The following is an 18,545-nucleotide window of genomic DNA, read 5'->3' on the forward strand; positions in this document are numbered from 1 at the left end:
AATTTGTCGTATATACTTTGCAAACCTCTAATGGAAATGGAAATGCCGTGTGGCTATGGTCTCCCGTCGGGTAGACGGTTCGCCTGGCGCAAGTCTTTCGAGTTCATTCCACTTAGGTGACTTGCGTGCCGATGGGGATGAAATGATGACGATAAGGACAACACAACACCCAGTCCTTGAGCGGAGAAAATCTCCGAGCCAGCCGAGAATCGAACCCGGGCTGTTAGGTATGTCATTCCGTCGCGCTGACCACTCAGCTACCAGGGGCGGACACCTCTAATTATTCTCCTACACACAAAAGAATTGTTGACTAATCAGATCATTCCTAACCCTAGTTGATGATTTCTATTGTACCATTCATTTTCGTAGTCCTGTCAATGTGTCACGATTATAAAAGATGGCTCTAATTACTCGGCTCAAACAATCACGAGACAAGGGATATCAGTTTGGTTTTCCAACGTAACAGAATACCGCAAAAATCTGACTATTTCTTGTACACTCTCCACTTAGAGATTATCAACACCGTGGTACATAGGCAAAATTGGGACGGATGCACTATACGCACACTAACACCCCCTTTCATCCCTTTGTTAACCTTGCACTTATTCTCATGAGAGAGAGTGACCTCGTTATCACCAAATGAAGTGGCGCTCACTCTAACGCATTCAGCTTCATTTGCAGTTCCAAAGCTCTACTCTGCTTTGCATTTTGCCCATTTCTCGTTAGTAATGACTACTTCAAAGTCTTGAATACGGTCATATCTGTTGCCAATTTGCACTTGTCTCAATACGTCTACACACGGGATAGAATACTCTATTCTTAGAACTGAACTTTTCCCCTATGCTCCAGAGACAGGCAGCACAAACAGTTGCCCATGCTGGCTTGCTGCAGACACGCCACAACGCCGCGCACCCAGCTCAGCGACACTTCCCCGTCTCTATTGGCCAGTTTCCTGTGCTCGCAAAGCAGCTGCGCCATCTTTAACGTCACCCAAAAGACACCTCTTGGTTCCATAGCACACAGGAGTACACCTAAAACATACAAAACGACAGACAGATTCTGTCAATAAATATTTTAAGATGATTGAAATTTTTAATTTGCCCAGCTCCCAGAGCCGCACTCTGGTACCATTGAAACGGGCACTGAACTTGGTGTTTGGGAAAGTGATAGGGCTAGGCCGTCAAATAAATATCACTGGCAAAATAACAATTGTATTAAAATGAACCAGCACCCTGCTGTTTACCTAAAAAGATGCAAATGGCTGCCCAAAAGTTTACAGCATAATTATAAACGCCAGCAGGTGTCCAGTTAGCTTCATTCTACAATCAACAGGACGCGGGCAGGTCTCAAACCCGGCACGACTTCACACCACAGTACATCGAAAGGACGCTGGCCAAACAGCGCTGTCACTGGTACTTCTTAAACGTGTAAATGGATACATTTAACAAACACACGACATCCTGTTCATCAAATCTGGTAATCCTTCAAAATTTCATATGATTACACAGTGCTTTGCCTATGCTAAGAAATATATTTAAAATAGCCTTTCATAACACTAATAAATAATTTGATTAACAATCAACAAACTCTGGAAAACGTGGTACAAGCCAGACACAGCTAGGTTGAAATTTGTCTGATGACCGAAGCCTAATCGAACAGAATCAAGCTAAACACGCAGCGTCAATAAGGACCAGTTAAAATACTCACATAATAAGTTTTAAAAGTGGATACGCTCAAAAAGCAAGATCGGACCAGGTGTATACTCAAATCTATTCTCCTCGCACATTCCAGTACTTAAACGAACAAATGGCTGGTTTAAATCGTCGGCAAATGAAATTTACTTATCATCAATGATAACAAGAACAAATTAACTGGCAGAAACAATTTAACAGTTAAAAATAAACTTTTTTCAAGACAGTCAGTGCAAAAAAAAAAAAAAAAAGAAAAAAAAAGCTGACTGCAGATTAATAGGCAGTGAAGTTCCAACAAACAGCAGTAAACCAGACTGGGCTGTGTGTTGAAGTCGGTTTAACGGCGCAAGTGCACAGTAACAGGCAATGGTCTGAAACATGCTAAACAAGTTCAGTTGCTTTTGGTTGAAGAGGGTCTGTACTAAGTGATAACTGGCATACTAACCATCGTTTGGTCGCGCCACAGCCAGCCATTTCGCCTCCTGTCTGCAAGCTCACGTAGGCGCCATCCCTGCGTCTTACACTTTCTTTATTTCTTTATTTTCGCTTTGGGTTACAGTCAACAGCGATTCTAGAGTGCCAAAAATCAGAATAGCACAAAATTACGAAGTTAGCATACATACACACTCTTAAAGTACAAGAAAAGCGCCATTAGACAAATACCAGACATCCGGCGGCAGTGATTACAATGATGCTGCAGCAGATTTACAACAACACTGTACAGGCACATTATGACAAACATTCACATGCGCGTATAGTAAAAGACAAAACGGGAAAGGGCAAACACCGTACATCATACAATAAGTACAACAATAATTGAACAAAATTGCAAATAAAATCATATAACAACGTAAGTGCAGCACACAGCCTTACTCAAAGTAAAAACCCAAAATGACAAACACAATACAACCAACGGTATGTACAACACGGCGAATATAATACTAACATAAAATACTCAAGAGGGCAATAATGAAAATTTAATGTACAAATAGAGGTCTGTAGGAGAATTAAAACACAAAATTACGCGCCATATTACGAACCGGGCTAGTGCCATGTGAAAATGAAGACCTCGGCAGCGTCGTGCATTTATCCACGTGCTACTCTAGAGGCGCCGGATCAGGTTGTCAGGTCTAATGGACTGCTCCCAACTATATTCTTCCTTCTTGACTGTCAGGCTGTCCCGTCAGCTGTAAAACGCTCGAAAGTCACCGCACACGTCCTCTCGTGAGCCATGTATGAAGCTTTTGCTTAGTAATAGCCAGGCAGCGTAATCACGAGCAATATCGACGAGAGTTGTGATGGCTCAAGTAGAGTAACAGATGGGAACAAATCTAAGAACGATGACACTAAGAAAACATTGTTTCAAACAATGGAAAATTATTTTCGTAAATGCAATGTGAAAGTAGGTTTCCAAAGAATCATTTTGCAACTGCATCTTCGTCACAATATTGGCCAGACGCGCAAAAAATTTTCTAATTCAGGCGTTTATAAAATCACACGAGACGATGCCAATTGCTCTTATATGGGGGGGAGGGAGATAGGACGCAGTTTCGAAACAAGATTACAAGATTTAAAGAGGACACATATACCAGCAATAAAATAGCATTTGGTGTTCACTTTAAATATTAAAAACACAGAATAATGGACATAGCACATAATCTGAAAGTTTTTCACACAACTGTTAAAAGTAGATACTTCAACATTTTGGAGGAACACAATTTTTGGCGTTAAGAGATAGCAAACATCCTTATGTTCGCAACGAGTAAAGTGTTTTCAACCAAAACTTTTATTTCAAAATCTTTGAAAGAATTCATGATGTATGAGTTCCTAATGTGAAGTGTAGCCGTGCGCCATCCATGACTCGCAGAGGTCAACAGTACCGACGCCATCCGTGGGAACGCACACAACACAGGAGAGCGCGCCGCTCCCTGTAGGAACGTCCTGTACACTGAACAACACAAGAACTGTAGCCAAGGTAAAGTATGGAACTACGCGTAGCCTGCGCCATATAGCTCAAATGGTTCAAATGGTTCTGAGCACTATGGGACTTAACTTCTGAGGTCACCAGTCGCCTAGAACTAACCTAAGGACATCACACACATCCATGCCCGAGGCAGGATTCGATCCTGCGACCGCAGCAGTTTTCCGGAGGATGTTCCTGTTGCCTCGCAAGCCAGACCGCGCGGTACAGTCGGGAGTATGTCGCCTTGCCTCCCTCCTCTCGTCGTTCGCAGCCTCACTATACGATAATGGTGCGGCATTTCGCTTGCAAGGCTGCAAGGAGGGGGGGGGGGGGGAGGGGGGGAGGTATGTGCTGGCGTAAACTGTCCGCACACCAGTCGGCAAAGAGACGGCAAGAAGATCGATAATTGGCGGTGAAAAAAGCGCGCGTATCAGGAGAGAGGCCAAAGACAGAATCGCAAGCACTGCGCCACCAACGACCTCTCGAACGCCAGTATTTAGATCGCCATCCCGGACCAGAAGGCCCAGTCTCTAGCTCAAAGTCAGCTCAGTTACTTTTCTAACTGGCGTCTGTCAGTTTGCATTACTACCAGAGTAGTGTACATAGCGGGACTTGTATTTCACAAGTAGCGAGGATAACATGGACTATTACGGATGACCTTGTAGCACAATACTTGGACTAGCTTAAAGATAGGCAGCTTTCTGTTCTGATAAATAAAGCAATCTGTTAATAGTTGTGTTCAGTTCTGTTTTAGAAAGAGGATACTGGCCAGCAAACAACATCTTCTTCTTGCTTCCCATGGTACAATACTCCACAATGGCAACGAGACGACACGGAAACAAGTACGAAATTGTTGCAGTGCAGGGTTTTGTGCACGAACTGACCTCTATATTATTTCCCGTTAATGTTCAAAGGGATTCATCTCGAGTGATCTTGTTGGCCAAATCTTTCACTCGAATTGTCCATAATATTCTTCAAACCATTCGTGAACAGTTGTGGCCTGGCGACGTGACATTGTTATTTTGGAACATGAATACAATGAATGCATGGCTGTATTTTCGTATACAAACGATCACATATGTGCCAGATAGCATCCTGCTGTAGACTGTTCCAAGCATCTTGCGCCTTTTGTTGCAGTTTATAATTTTTATTAAGTGTTCAATTTGCGAGAGGTCTTTAGACCTTGCTGTGCAGGGCAGTCTTTGTATACCACTAAGAGTACAGTGCTTCACAACGGTCTTAAGTGGATGTGACTGTAGACTGACATGGCAACATGTGTATTGTACTTGTCGCTGGTCACTTTATCCTGCGTAAACACCGAAGTGACCAAGAGTTGCAACTGACGACCGTCACGCCATGATACATGGGATGAATCCTGCCCACCAGGTGTACGTCCATAACTCGCATACAGACAGAACTTACTCTCGTCAATAAAGACAACAGAGCACCATTCCACTCTCCAGTCAACTCTTTCACACCAGAGTAACAATTTCACAGTGTCGCCAGTAGCGTGGCCAGAGGCTTACGTGATCTTAATACTGCAGCAAGGAGACAGATTCCCAATGGTCCCTAACGATACGTCAGGTGCAACATGTGCCCATATTTGGCTCCTGGACTGCATTCAGTCAGGCACCCATGATAGCACAATGCATTGATCTCGACATGGGTCTGTACTACGCATACGTCTAGAATCTGGTCTGCAGGTGTGGGAATATTCCACAGACCACTACTGAAAGCAGCGACACAGCACCGATACACTGCACCAAACATGTGTAGTAATCTGTCAATACATCCATCGAGGTTCCCGCAACCCCACATTGTGGCCCCGATCAAATGGTTATAGCTGCTCAACAGGTGCATGTACTTGTCGGTGGTTGTACGCTAGAATGAATGTTGCAAACACTGTTCACCTCTAAACTCAGCACATTTACTGCCTGCAGGGTCGAAACAGAGGGGACACAGAGGGGGAATCTGATGGCCGATGATCGTGACAATTGAACCACTGACACTACAACACTGTATGTATACATTTTACACTGGTGCTGCTGGACAGAGTCCTTAAGGATGTCGGGATTTTTTCCGGTAGTGTATGTACAAACGACAGTTCAAAGACTGAAATGAAGATCTCCTAGTGCATAGCTAACTACTTGCATGCCCTCCTCTGATATCGCCTAAGCTTTCATTCTATTTCAATATTTTCCCCTTTTAATCAATCATTGTTTCTATTTATTGTGGGCAGCTGAAGGGGAAATTAAAGAGTTTATTTCAGTTGTGACTTTCTTCCAAACACACAGAGCGAAGTGGTTCAAATGCCTGTCGGCTCATCGTGATCTACGTATTCCATTGTTTCTACGAATCGCTTTAAGCGAATGTCGGGATGGTGTCTTCGTAAGTGACACAGACGATTTCCTTCCGAATCTGACATAATGGCCTCCCTTCAGTGATCTCATCGTCGACAGGATTTTAAACCCTGCTGTGACGTCCGAACAAGACACATCCAGCGCAAAAGCAGTGTTGCAAATTTCATTATTCAACAAAAGTCACGAAGATAAGTAAAACCTTTTATCTGATTTGTGACTTTGTTACTAATTTGTTGGAGTATTGTAGAACCTTCGTTCTTCTGTCCTGTTAACTGACCCTGAGGCATAACTGTGTAATAATGGCAGGGAGAAATTTTCTTAGCGGTGTAATGCAGCAAAAGCCGTTTCACGAACTCATAAACTCGGCCTACCGAAACAATAGTGACAACTCGGCCATAGCAGTAGCGACGAGGGCTTACAAAACTGGCAACAAGGGTTTACAAAAAACCCTGATGCATATTTTCAAAACTTTGAGGAAGCTGTGGTCTAGGGGTAGCGTATTTGATTAGTAATCAAAACATCCTAGGTCCTGGGTTAGAAACTTGCCACCGTTTAAATTTTGATTAATAATGAGCATTGGCGGCCGAAGACTTCCACCATATGGAGACATCCTCTTTCTGCCAAAGACCTTGTCAAAGAGGGTGGAAGAGGGGACCGAGGTTAGGGCACTCACTTGTCCTTGGACTGGGGAAACTGCCCCAACGGCATGAGGATGCAGAATGAAATATAAACCACTGCATTAAAGACACATAATGAGTATGAACAGCACATGTGGCCTGTAACTAAAAAAGTGTCATGATGATCTCACCATTGGCAAAAGATCCCGGAAGGGTCGAATTTCCGGGAGGGGACTGCCAAGGAGGAGCTGACTATGAGACAAATACGGGATAAACGAAGAAATGAAAACATTCTACGAACCTGAACGTGGCAGAGAAGCTAGACAATCTGAAATGGAAAATGCAAAGGATTTCTCATGAGATGAGTACAGGGTAATATCAACAGCATCAGAAAATGGTATAGCGGGACTGGGATTCGTTATGAATAGGAACGTAAGGCAGAGAGTATGTTACTGTGAACAGTTCAGTGATAGGGTTGTTCTTATCAGAATTAACAGCAAACCGACACCGACAATAGTCCAGCTATACATGCCGAGGTCGCAAGCTGAAGAGACAGAGAAATTATATGGGGATATTGAAAGGGTTATATAGTATATAAAGGGAGATAAAAATCTAATAGTCATGGGGACTGGAATTCAGTTGTAGGAGAAGGAGCAGAAGAAAAGTTTACAGAAGAATATGGGCTTCGACAAGGAACGAGAGAAAGAGTAATTGAGTTCTGTAGTAAATTTCAGCTAGTATAGCAAATACTTATGTTGGTGGAGCGGATATTCATAATAAAAATTCAGCTCATTTCATTGACAAGTTACAGGAAATGAGCGTGGGTCCGGATGATATACTCGTCAGTTTTGATATTGTGTCGTTATGTACCATGATTCCGGTAAACGAAGCTATCTTATGCATAGCAGCTATTTTTCCTACCGTTTTTGTGGCATTATTCCGACACTGCCTCAACACAACCTGCTTTCAATACAATAGTGACTTTTATAAACAGATTGACAATTTACTATGGAGACGGAGAGTAATGGGCAATTGAATTTCCTGGATGTGTCTGTTGTTAAACGACGGGACGGAACGTTGGGCCATAAGGTGTATAGAAAGGCCTAAAGATTCAAACCACCACCTTAGACAATAAAAGAGGTGTAATGAAAACCTAGGTAGACAGGGCGTACAAAATTTGTGAACCTGTCTATTTAAAAGATGAGATTGGATATCTACAGTCAACTTTCGTGAAGAATGGCTATTCTAGCAAGAATATAGATCGAGCACGTCGCTCTAGACAGAGGATCAGGAGCAACGACGAACAATCACCCAACAGCATGATTTTTTTCTTTCGTTCATTAGTAAGGTCACAGATCGCATTGAGAAAGTGTTAAGCTAGTATGGGGTGGAAACTATTTTGTGACCCACCAAGAAAACAAAAGAATAGTTGAGATCAGCAAAAGACTCACGACCCCCTTTGGCTACACCGGGGGTATATACAATTACTTGTAGTAGTGGACAGGTTTATATCGGTACCACAAAGAGAAGTGTAAACACCCATCTTGTTGAATATAAGAGGAATTGTCTCCTGGGTCACACGGATAAATCGGCAGTAGCAGGACATATTTACCAGGAAGGTGATCATGAAATAAAATTCAGCGAGACGAGCGTCATATCTAAAACCTTACATTATTATGCACGTACGTACAGGCTATCGATATTGATAAGCACCGTAATAACCTTAACAGGAAAGACGAAGGTCCTAAACTAGATAAAATTTGGATGTCAACGTTGCACCGCAAGCGTGACGATCGATTACTTTCAATCGAGAATGTTGGCATTACCAGAGACAGCCTCATAGCTGACGCCACGTGATGGACAGTGGCGCAGTCGGTACTGCCTATATAGGGTGTTACAAAAAGGTACGGCCGAACTTTCAGGAAACATACCTCACACACAAATAAAGAAAATATGTTATGTGGACATGTGTCCGGAAACGCTTACTTTCCATGTTAGTGCTCATTTTATTACTTCTCTTCAAATCACATTATTCATGGAATGGAAACACACAGCAACAGAACGTACCAGCGTGACTTCAAACACTTTGTTACAGGAAATGTTCAAAATGTCCTCCGTTAGCGAGGATACATGCATCCACCCTCCGTCGCATGGAATCCCTGATGCGCTGATGCAGCCCTGGAGAATGGCGTATTGTATCACAGCCGTCCAGAATACGAGCACAAAGAGTCTCTACATTTGGTACCGGGGTTGCATATACAAGAGCTTTCAAATGCCCCCATAAATGAAAGTCAAGAGGGTTGAGGTCAAGAGAGCGTGGAGGCCATGGAATTGGTCCGCCTCTACCAATCCTACGGTCACCAAATCTGTTGCTGAGGAGCGTACGAACACTTCGACTGAAATGTGCAGGTGCTCCATCGTGCATGAACCACATGTTGTGTAGTACTTGTAAAGGCACATGTTCTAGCAGCACAGGCAGAGTATCCCGTATGAAATCATGATAGCGTGCTCCATTGAGCGTAGGTGGTAGAACATGGGGCCCAATCAAGACATCACCCACAATGCCTGACTAAACGTTCACAGACAATCTGTGTTGATGACGTGATTGCACAACTGCGTGCGGATTCTCGTCAGCCCACACATGTTGATTGTGAAAACTTACAGTTTGATCACGTTGGAATGAAGCCTCATCCGTAAAGAGAACATTTGCACTGAAATGAGGATTGACACCTTGTTGGATGAACCATTCGAAGAAGTGTACCCGTGGAGCCCAATCACCTGCTGATAGTGCCTGCACACGCTGTACATGGTACGGAGACAACTGGTTCTCCCCTTGCACTCTCCATATAGTGACGTGGTCAACGTTACCTTGTACAGCAGCAACTTCTCTGACGCTGACCTTAGGGTTATCGTCAACTGCACGAAGAATTGCCTCGTCCATTGCAGGTGACCTCGTCGTTCTAGGTCTTCACCAGCCGCGAATCATTGGCTGGAATGTTCCGTGCTCCCTAAGACGTCGATCAATTGCTTCGAACGTCTTCCTGTTGGGACACCTTCGTTCTGGAAATCTGTCTCGATACAAACGTACCGCGCCACGGCTATTGCCCCGTGCTAATCCATACATCAAATGGGCATCTGCCAACTCCGCATTTGTAAACATTGCACTGACTGCAAAACCACGTTCGTGATGAACACCAACCGGTTGATGCTACGTACTGATGTGCTTGATGACAGTACTGTAGAGTAATGAGTCGCATGTCAACAGAAGCACCGAAGTCAACATTACCTTCCTTCAATTGGGCCATCTGGCGGTGAATCGAGGAAGTACAGTACATACTGACGAAACTAAAATGAGCTCTAACATGGAAATTAAGCGTTTCCGGGCACATGTCCACATAACATCTTTTCTTTATTTCTGTGTGAGGAATGTTTCCTGAAAGTTTGGCCGTACCTTTTTGTAACACCCTGTATAATCAGCGCTTCCTCGAGTTCTCTTTGCAGTTCGCGGCTTTACCTCAGAGGATGTCTCCCACAGTCGCAGATGAAATGTCAGGGGAGAGTTTTATACATCGACCACGGCCTATCAGGCCGGAAGTTTCAAGTGGAGACAATCCGGTCGTGAAAGCCTACAGTGTATGAATAAATACTGAGTTCAAGAATCACAAGAGGAGGAGATATACTTGGAAAAGGCCAGGTGTTAAGGAAAGATTTCAGTTACATTACACAGCTGTCAGGCAGAGATCCCGAAATCAGATACTGGATTGCGAAGTGTACCCAGGAGCAGATATAAATTCAGATCAGCACATACTAGTGATGAAGAGTAGGCTAAAGTTTGAGAGATTAGTATGACGAATCAATATGCAATGAAATCTTATATGGAGGTATTAAGGATTGACGAGATACGCTTGAAGTTTCCTAGGCTATAGACACGCAAAGAGAAATAGCTCAATAGGCAAAACACTTTAATAGGGGTGGACATCTGTAAAAAGGGCACTCATGGAAGTTGGAAAGGAAAACGTAGGTACAAAGAAGGTAACTGAGAAGAAACCATGGGTAACAGAAGAAATGCTTCAATTGATTGTTGAAAGAAGGAAACACAAAAACGCTCAGGGAAATTCAGGAATACACAAGTACAAATAGCTGAGGAATGTAATAAATAGGAAGTGCACGAAAGCTAAGACAAAATGGCTGCATGAAAAATGTGAAGAAATCGAAAGAGAAATGATTGTCGGAAGGACCGACTCAGCATATAGGAAAGTAAAAACAACCTTCTGTGAAATTAAAAGCAAGGGTGGAAACATTAAGAACGCAACGGAAATTCCACTGTTAAATGCAGAGGAAAGAGCGGATAGGTGGAAAGAGTACATGGAAGGTCTCTATTAGGGGGAAGATTTTTCTAATGTGCTACAAGAAGAAACAGGAGTCGATTTAAGAGACATAGGGGATACAGTAATAGAATTTAAGAGAACTTTGGAGGACTTAAGATCAAATAAGACAAGAGGTATAGATAACATTCTATCAGAACTTCTACAATCATCGGGAGAAGTGACAATAAAACGACCGTTCACGTAGGTGTGTAGAGTGTGTGTATCTGGCGAAGTACCATTTGACTTTCGGAAAAATATCATCCACACAATTCCGAAGACCGCAAGAGCTGCCACGCGGGGCAGCCGAGTGGTCTCAGGCGTCTTGTCACGGTCTGCGCGGCTTCCCCCGTCGGAGGTTCCAGTCCTCTCTCGGGCATGGGTATGTGTGTTGTCCAGAGGTTAAATTGAGTTAGATTATGTAGTGTGTAAGCTTAGGGACCGATGACCTACGCAGTTTGGCCCCATAAGATCTTACCACAAATTTACAATTTTTTTTGCAAGAGCTGAAAAGTGCGAGAATTATCGCACAATCAGCTTAACAGCTCATGCTTCCAAGTTGCTTACAAAAATAATATAGAAAAGAATGGAAAAGAAACTTGAATGTGTGTTAGATGACCATCAGTTTGGCTTTAGGAAAGGTAAAGGCACCAGAGAAGTAATTCTGACACTGTTGAAAATGGAGGCATGACTAAAGAAAAATCACGACACGTGCATAGGATTTGTCGACCTGGAAAAAGCGTTCGACAATGTAAAATGGTGCAAAATGTTAGAATTTCTGAAAAAAGTAGTGGTAAGCTACAGGGGGAGGCGGATCATATACAGTATCTACAACAGCCAATAGGGACTAATAAGAGTGGACGACCAAGAACGAAGTGCTCGTATTATAAAGGGTGTAAGACAAGCATGTAGCCTTCCGTCCCTACTGTTCAGTCTGTATGTCGGAGAATCAATGATGGAAATAAAAGAACGGTTCATTAGTGGAATCACCGAGCGGGGTGGCGCAGTGGTTAGACACTGGACTCGCATTCGGGAGGACGACGGTTCAATCCCGCGTCCGGCCATCCTGATTTAGGTTTTCCGTGATTTCCCTAAATCACTGCAGGCAAATGCCGGGATGTTTCCTCTGAAAGGGCACGGCCGACTTCCTTCCCCATCCTTCCCTAATCCGATGAGACCGATGACCACGCTGTCTGGTCTCCTTCCCCAAACCAACCAACCAACCAACCATTAGTGGAATCAAAATTCAAGGTGAAAGGATATCAATGATATGATTCACTGACAACATTGCTAGCTTGAGTGAAAGTGAAGAAGAATTACAGGATCTGAAGAATGGACTGAACAGTCTAATGAGTACAGAATATGGATTGCGAGTAAATCGAAGAAAGGCAAAAGTAATGAGTAGTAGCAGAAATGGAAGAGAGAGGAACTTAATATCAGGATTGATAGTTACAAAGTAGACGAATTCCAGGAATTCTGCTACCTAGGCAGCAAAATAACCAATGATGGGCGGAGCAAGGAGGACATCAAAAGCAGGCAAGGACTGGCAAAGATGGAATGCCTAGCTAAGGGAAGTCCATTAGTATCAAGCATAGGCCTTGACTTGAGGAAGAAGTTTCTGATAATGTACGTTCGGAGCATAGCACTGTGTGATAGTGAAACATGGACTGCAGGAAAACCAGAACAGAAGAGAATCAAAGCATTTGAATTGTGGTGCTACAGGCGAATTTTGAAAGCTAGGTGGGCTGATAATGTAAGGATTGAGGTAATCCTGCAGAGAATCGGAGAGGGATGGAATATGTAGAAAACACTGACAAAGAGAAGGGACAGGATGACAGGACAACTGTTACGACATCACGGAATAACTTCCATGGTACGAGCGGGTGTTGTAAAGGGCAAGAGGTGTAGAGGAATACAGAGATCAGAATACATTCCGCAAGTGATTGAGGACGTAGGTTGCAAGTGATACTACGAGATGAAGAAGTTGGCACAGGAGACATATTCGTGGCAGGCCGCATCAAACCAGTCAGCAGACTGATGATTCAAAAAGAAAGAAAAAAAAAGAATTAATATCGTCTCCAAGTGCAGCGATTTACGACAGGATACCCGCGTTATAAATCTGTCAAACCACAATGTCGTTCAGTTGGGCACGATAGCAATGAAAACCGAACATCCGCCACAACAGGGCCATAGAATGGTTCCACTCAAAAGTAATCACCCCACGCTTTGAAACATTCATCCCACTGGGAGACGAGACGATCAGTTCCTATTTCGTAGAAAGTTGTCGGCTGCTGACTGATACACACACTCAATCGTGCGGCTGAAACCGCGTATGTTGTTCTTCACGTTGCCAAAGATGTGAAAATCACACATTGAAAGGTCAGGGCTATACGGAGGATGTTGCAGATTTTTCCAACCAAACTGCCGCAGCGTAGCTTTCGTCCGATTGGCAGTGTGGGGAGAGGGCGTTATCGTGCTGCTTGCTCTGCTCGTTGAGTTCCTCGAGCGTGGAACCAGAATCAATGCGTAACAATATGAAGACACTGTGCAGAAACTGCGATGCGCTATAAAGTCAAAATGCACGGGATTGCTGTGCAGCGGAATCATCTTGTTGCACGACAACGCCCGCTCCCACACTGCCAGTCGGATGAGGGCTTTGCTTCAGCGTTTTTTTTTTGGGAAATGTTGCAACATCCTCCTTACAGCCAGGAGCTGTCACCGTGTGATTCTCACATCGTTGACGAAGAAAGACATGGATGTACATCGGTCTCAGTCGAAGAAGGAAGTGCAAGAATGGGTGTGGTTGTGGATCCGTCAGCGGCAGACCACGTTCTACGGAACAAGATTTGATCGCCTCGTCTGTCAATGTTTTTGATAAACGTTGTAACTCCTGTGGTGATTACTTTCGAATAGGACTATTTCATGGTACCGTTGTGGCGAGTGTTCCGTCTTCATTTGCCTGTCCCTCATAGTTTGCTCCATTCAGGTTGAAATTACTCCATTCAGCCTGAAATTTTGACTCGTTAGAAGTATACATCATTTTTCCTTCTAGCGGTCCATTTGTGAACATCTCCGTTGTTTTCATATTCAACGTGTATGTTAATGCGACATATAGACCTCATTACCTAACAGTTTCGCCGAAGTTAGGAAGTACCGAAGTTAGGAAATATTGAAAAACTTTTTCCTTTATGACATCATTGAACAAAAATATACAGAGGTATTATCTTATTTTTATGTCTCAGGGGGTGACAGCTCTTTTTATGGCAACAGCGACCGAAACTATCGTCATGGTACACACACAGAACTGAATTAATTTCTCTTGGTTCTCTACCTTACAGCACGTCGTATTATTTTCTGTTCATTTAGAACTAGCCAATGTTTGTCAAATCAGGTAATTGTTTTTACATATTTGCCATGCCTTAAGTTTTTACAGTATTTTACTCATCTTCCATTAAATATCTGGGAGCATGCGTACAAGACGATTTAAAATGAAACGGTCAAGTCAAACGAATTGCAGGAAAGGCAGTTACCAAAGGTACGAGATTGAGAATCATTGCAAGAATCCTCAGTCCATCCTCGAAGGAGGTAGCCTACAAAACCCTCATACGACTGACACTGAAGTGCTGCTCGTCAGTCTGGGTCTGATCCATATCAGAGCAGCGCGTTTCGTCGCAGATTTCCTTAAAAAGCGCGGTGCGTTACGGAAATATTCCCTAACTGTAGGTGACACGAGAGAAGAGTAGTGCATGACGGTGTGCTTTACTGTGAAAATTTAATTAGCGTACTATCGTAGAAGAGTCAGCCAACATATCGCTTGCTCCTACCTATAGACCAAGAAGGTGAAATTACAGCTTGCACGGAGCCTTACCAACTAAGATTCTTTCCGTGCACCATTTGCGACTGGAGCACGAAAGGGGAGAAATGACAGTGGTACTGAAAGTACTCTCCGTCACACGCCGCAAAGAGGCTTGTGAACAATTGGTGCAGACGTAGGTGTCTTGACAGATTAGTGGCCTCTACGGCTGTTACGTAAGGCACATGACTCAGTAAGTAATGAACAGTTTATGACGTTCTCTGTCTGCAGTTTAGCTAATGATCAGTTCATCTTTAAATAATAAAAATAAAACAACATTCGTCATAGACTTCAGGAATGGTATTAAATCGGCTTATTCGCTTTCTTTCAGGATCTTACATCACCTCTGATAATTATATTGCGGTATAAAACAACAGGGTTTATAACTGTTGCAGACCATGGGACAGAATCAGCGTCTTCTGCTCGTACCCTAGCAGCGTACCGGAGCGGTATCTGCCCATCATCCCCAACTGCTTCGCCAACTGCCCGGCGGAGGTGGGAGGCGCTGATGTCGCTCGACAGGTTAAGTGCCCGCCAGTCGCCACGCCAGAGGCAGCGGTTGGCCGCCGACAGCCGTGTCGCAGCTCGTCACCAGCAGGTGACGAGCCGCTCTCCGCAGCAGCCTTTCACGCTCCCTTCATATGCAGTGGTCTGCATGTCTCACGTGGAAATACGTTTCTTCTAACAAGGCAAAATATATATTTACTTGAAGGAGAAATCGGTGGATAAATGTATTTGTCACTCAAGACTCTGTCTACTATCTAAAATTTTCAGTCTTCTGAGTAACAGAACAAACAACAGGGAAAAAAGGAAAACTAAACCGTTACTTCGAAGGTACAAATATGTCTCCTGTAAAGAAATGCGTACCAGAAAAGAAATTAGGATCCTGTGTTGAACATATGTAGAAACGATAACCTTCGCGGACGTTTCCACAATGCAATGTTCAATACGTTATCGATAGCCCATGTGTGACTAGGGCACACCCAAGACCAATGCTCTACGTTCTAAAATATATAAAAAACTTTCGAAAGCTATGAAACTTTACTAGTTAAATACAATTCCGGGCAGTCTTGTGATTTGTAAGTAGTATTTTTTAATCTGTACACTGGAAAGCGAGGAAAAACATAAAAAAAATTCAGGAAAGGAATTAAAGCTAGATATCAAAATTAGCATTAATTGGTAACGTCTTCTTGTTGTTGTGGTGTTCAGTCCAGAGACTGGTTTGAAGCAGCTCTCCATGCTACTCTGTCCTGTGCAAGCTTCTTCATCTCCCAGTACCTACTGCAACCTACATCCTTTGAATCTGCTTAATGTATTCATCTATTGGTCTCTCTCTGCAATTTTTACCTTCCACGCTGCCGTCCAATACTAAATTGGTGATCCCTTGATGCCTCAGAACATGTCCTACCAACCGATCCCTTCTTCTAGTCAAGTTGTGCCACAAATTCGTCTTCTCCCCAGTTCGATTCGGTACGTCCTCATTAGTTATCTAATCTTCAGCATTCTTCTGTAGCACCACATTTCGAAAGCTTCTATTTTCTTCTTGTCTAAACTATTTATCGTCCATGTTTTACACCTATACATGACTACACTCCAAACAAATACTTTTAGAGAAGACTTCCTGACACTTAAATCTATACTCGATGTTAACAAATTTCTCTTCTTCAGAAACGCTTTCCTTGCCATTGCCAGTCTACATTTTATGTCCTCTCTACTTCGACCATCATGCTATTTTGCTCCCTAAGTAGCAATACTCATCTACTACTTTAAGTGTCTCATTTCCTAATCTGATTTCCCCAGCATCACCTGATTTCATTATTCTCGTTTTGCTTTTGTTGATGTTCATCTTATATCCTCCTTTGAACACACTGCCCATTCTGTTCAACAGCTCTTCCAGGACCTTCGATGTCATTGGCAAAATTCAAAGTTTTTATTTCTTCTCCATGGATTTTAATTTCTACTCCAGTTTTTTCTTTCGTTTCCTTTACTGCTTGCTCAATATATAGATTGAATAACATCGGGGGTATGCTACAAAGCAATGTTGTTCGGACATGGAGGAGATAGAGAGAGAGACAGGACTATCGATGACATGGCTCGCTCAGGCTGCCGAAGGGCTACTACTGCCGTAGATGACCGCTACCTCTGGGTAATGGCTCGGAAAACTCTCACAGCAACGCCACCATGTTGAATAACGTTTTTCGTGCAGCCACAAGACCTCGTGTGACGACTCAAACTGTGAGCAATAGGCTACATGATGCGCAACTTCACTCCCGACGTCCATGGCGAGGTCCATCTTTGAAACCACGACACCATACAGCGTGGTAGAGATGGGCCCAACAACGTGCGGCAGCGGTGGTCTAGCGGTTCTAGGCGCTCAGTCCGGAACCGCGGGACTGCTACGGTCGCAGGTTCGAATCCTGCCTTGGGCATGGATGTGTGTAATGTCCTTAGGTTAGTTAGGTTTACGTAGTTTTAAGTTCTAGGGGACTGATGACCTCAGATGTTAAGTCCCGTAGTGCTCAGAGCCAGCCAACAACGTGCCAAATGGATCACTCTGGATTGGTATCACAGTCTCTTCAACGATGAGTGTCGCGTATGCCTTCACTCAGATAATCGTCAGATACATGTTTGGAGGCAGATCTGTCAGGCTGAAAGACTCAGACACACTGTCCAACGAGTGCAACAAGGTGGAGGTTCCCTGCTCATTTGGGGTGATATTATGTGGGGCCGACGTGCGTCGTTGGTGGTCATGGAAGGAGCCGTAACGGCTGTACGATACGTGAATGCCATCCTCCGACCGAAAGTGCAACCATATCGGCACCATATTGGCGAGGCATTCATCTTCATGGACGACAATTCGCGTCCCCATCTTGCACATCTTGTGAATGACTTCCTTCAGGATAACGACATCGCTTGACTAGAGTGGCCAGCATATTTTACAGACATGAACCCCATCGAATATTCCTGGGATGGATTGAAAACGGCTGTTTATGGACGACGCGACCGACAAAGCACTCTGAGAGATCTATGCCGAAACGCCGTTGAGAAGTGGGGCAATCTGGACCAACAGTTCCTCAGTGAACTTGTGGATAATATGCCACGACGAATACAGGCATGCATCAATGGAACAGGACGTGCTACTGGGTATTAGAGGTACCGGTGCGTACAGCAATTTGGACCACCATCTCTGAAGGTCTCGCTGTATGGTGGTACAACATGCAATGTGTGGTTCAAATGGTTCAAATGGCTCTGAGATCTATGGGACTTAACATTTGAGGTCATCAGTCCCCTAGAACTTAGAACTATTTAAACCTAACTAACCTAAGGACATCACACACATCCATGCCCGAGCAGGATTCGAACCTGCGACCGTGGCAGTCGCACGGTTCCGGATTGGAGCGCCTAGAGCCGCTCGGACACCGCGGCCGGAGCAATGTGTGGTTTTCATGAGAAATAAAAGGGCGGAAATGATGTATATGTTGATCTATATTCCAATTTTCTGTACGGTTTCCGGAACTCTCGGAACCGAGGTGATGCAAGACTTTCTTTTTGCGTGTATATTATATTCTTCTTGAAGTCTGAGGGTACTTCGCCTATCTCATACATCTTGCTCACCAGTTGGTAGAGTTTTGTCAGGGCTGGCTCTCCCGAGGCTGTCAGTAGTTCTAATAGAATGTTGTCTACTCCCGGGGCCTCG

The sequence above is a fragment of the Schistocerca americana genome, chromosome 2 (assembly GCF_021461395.2).
Source record: "Schistocerca americana isolate TAMUIC-IGC-003095 chromosome 2, iqSchAmer2.1, whole genome shotgun sequence".
NCBI lineage: Eukaryota > Metazoa > Arthropoda > Insecta > Orthoptera > Acrididae > Schistocerca > Schistocerca americana.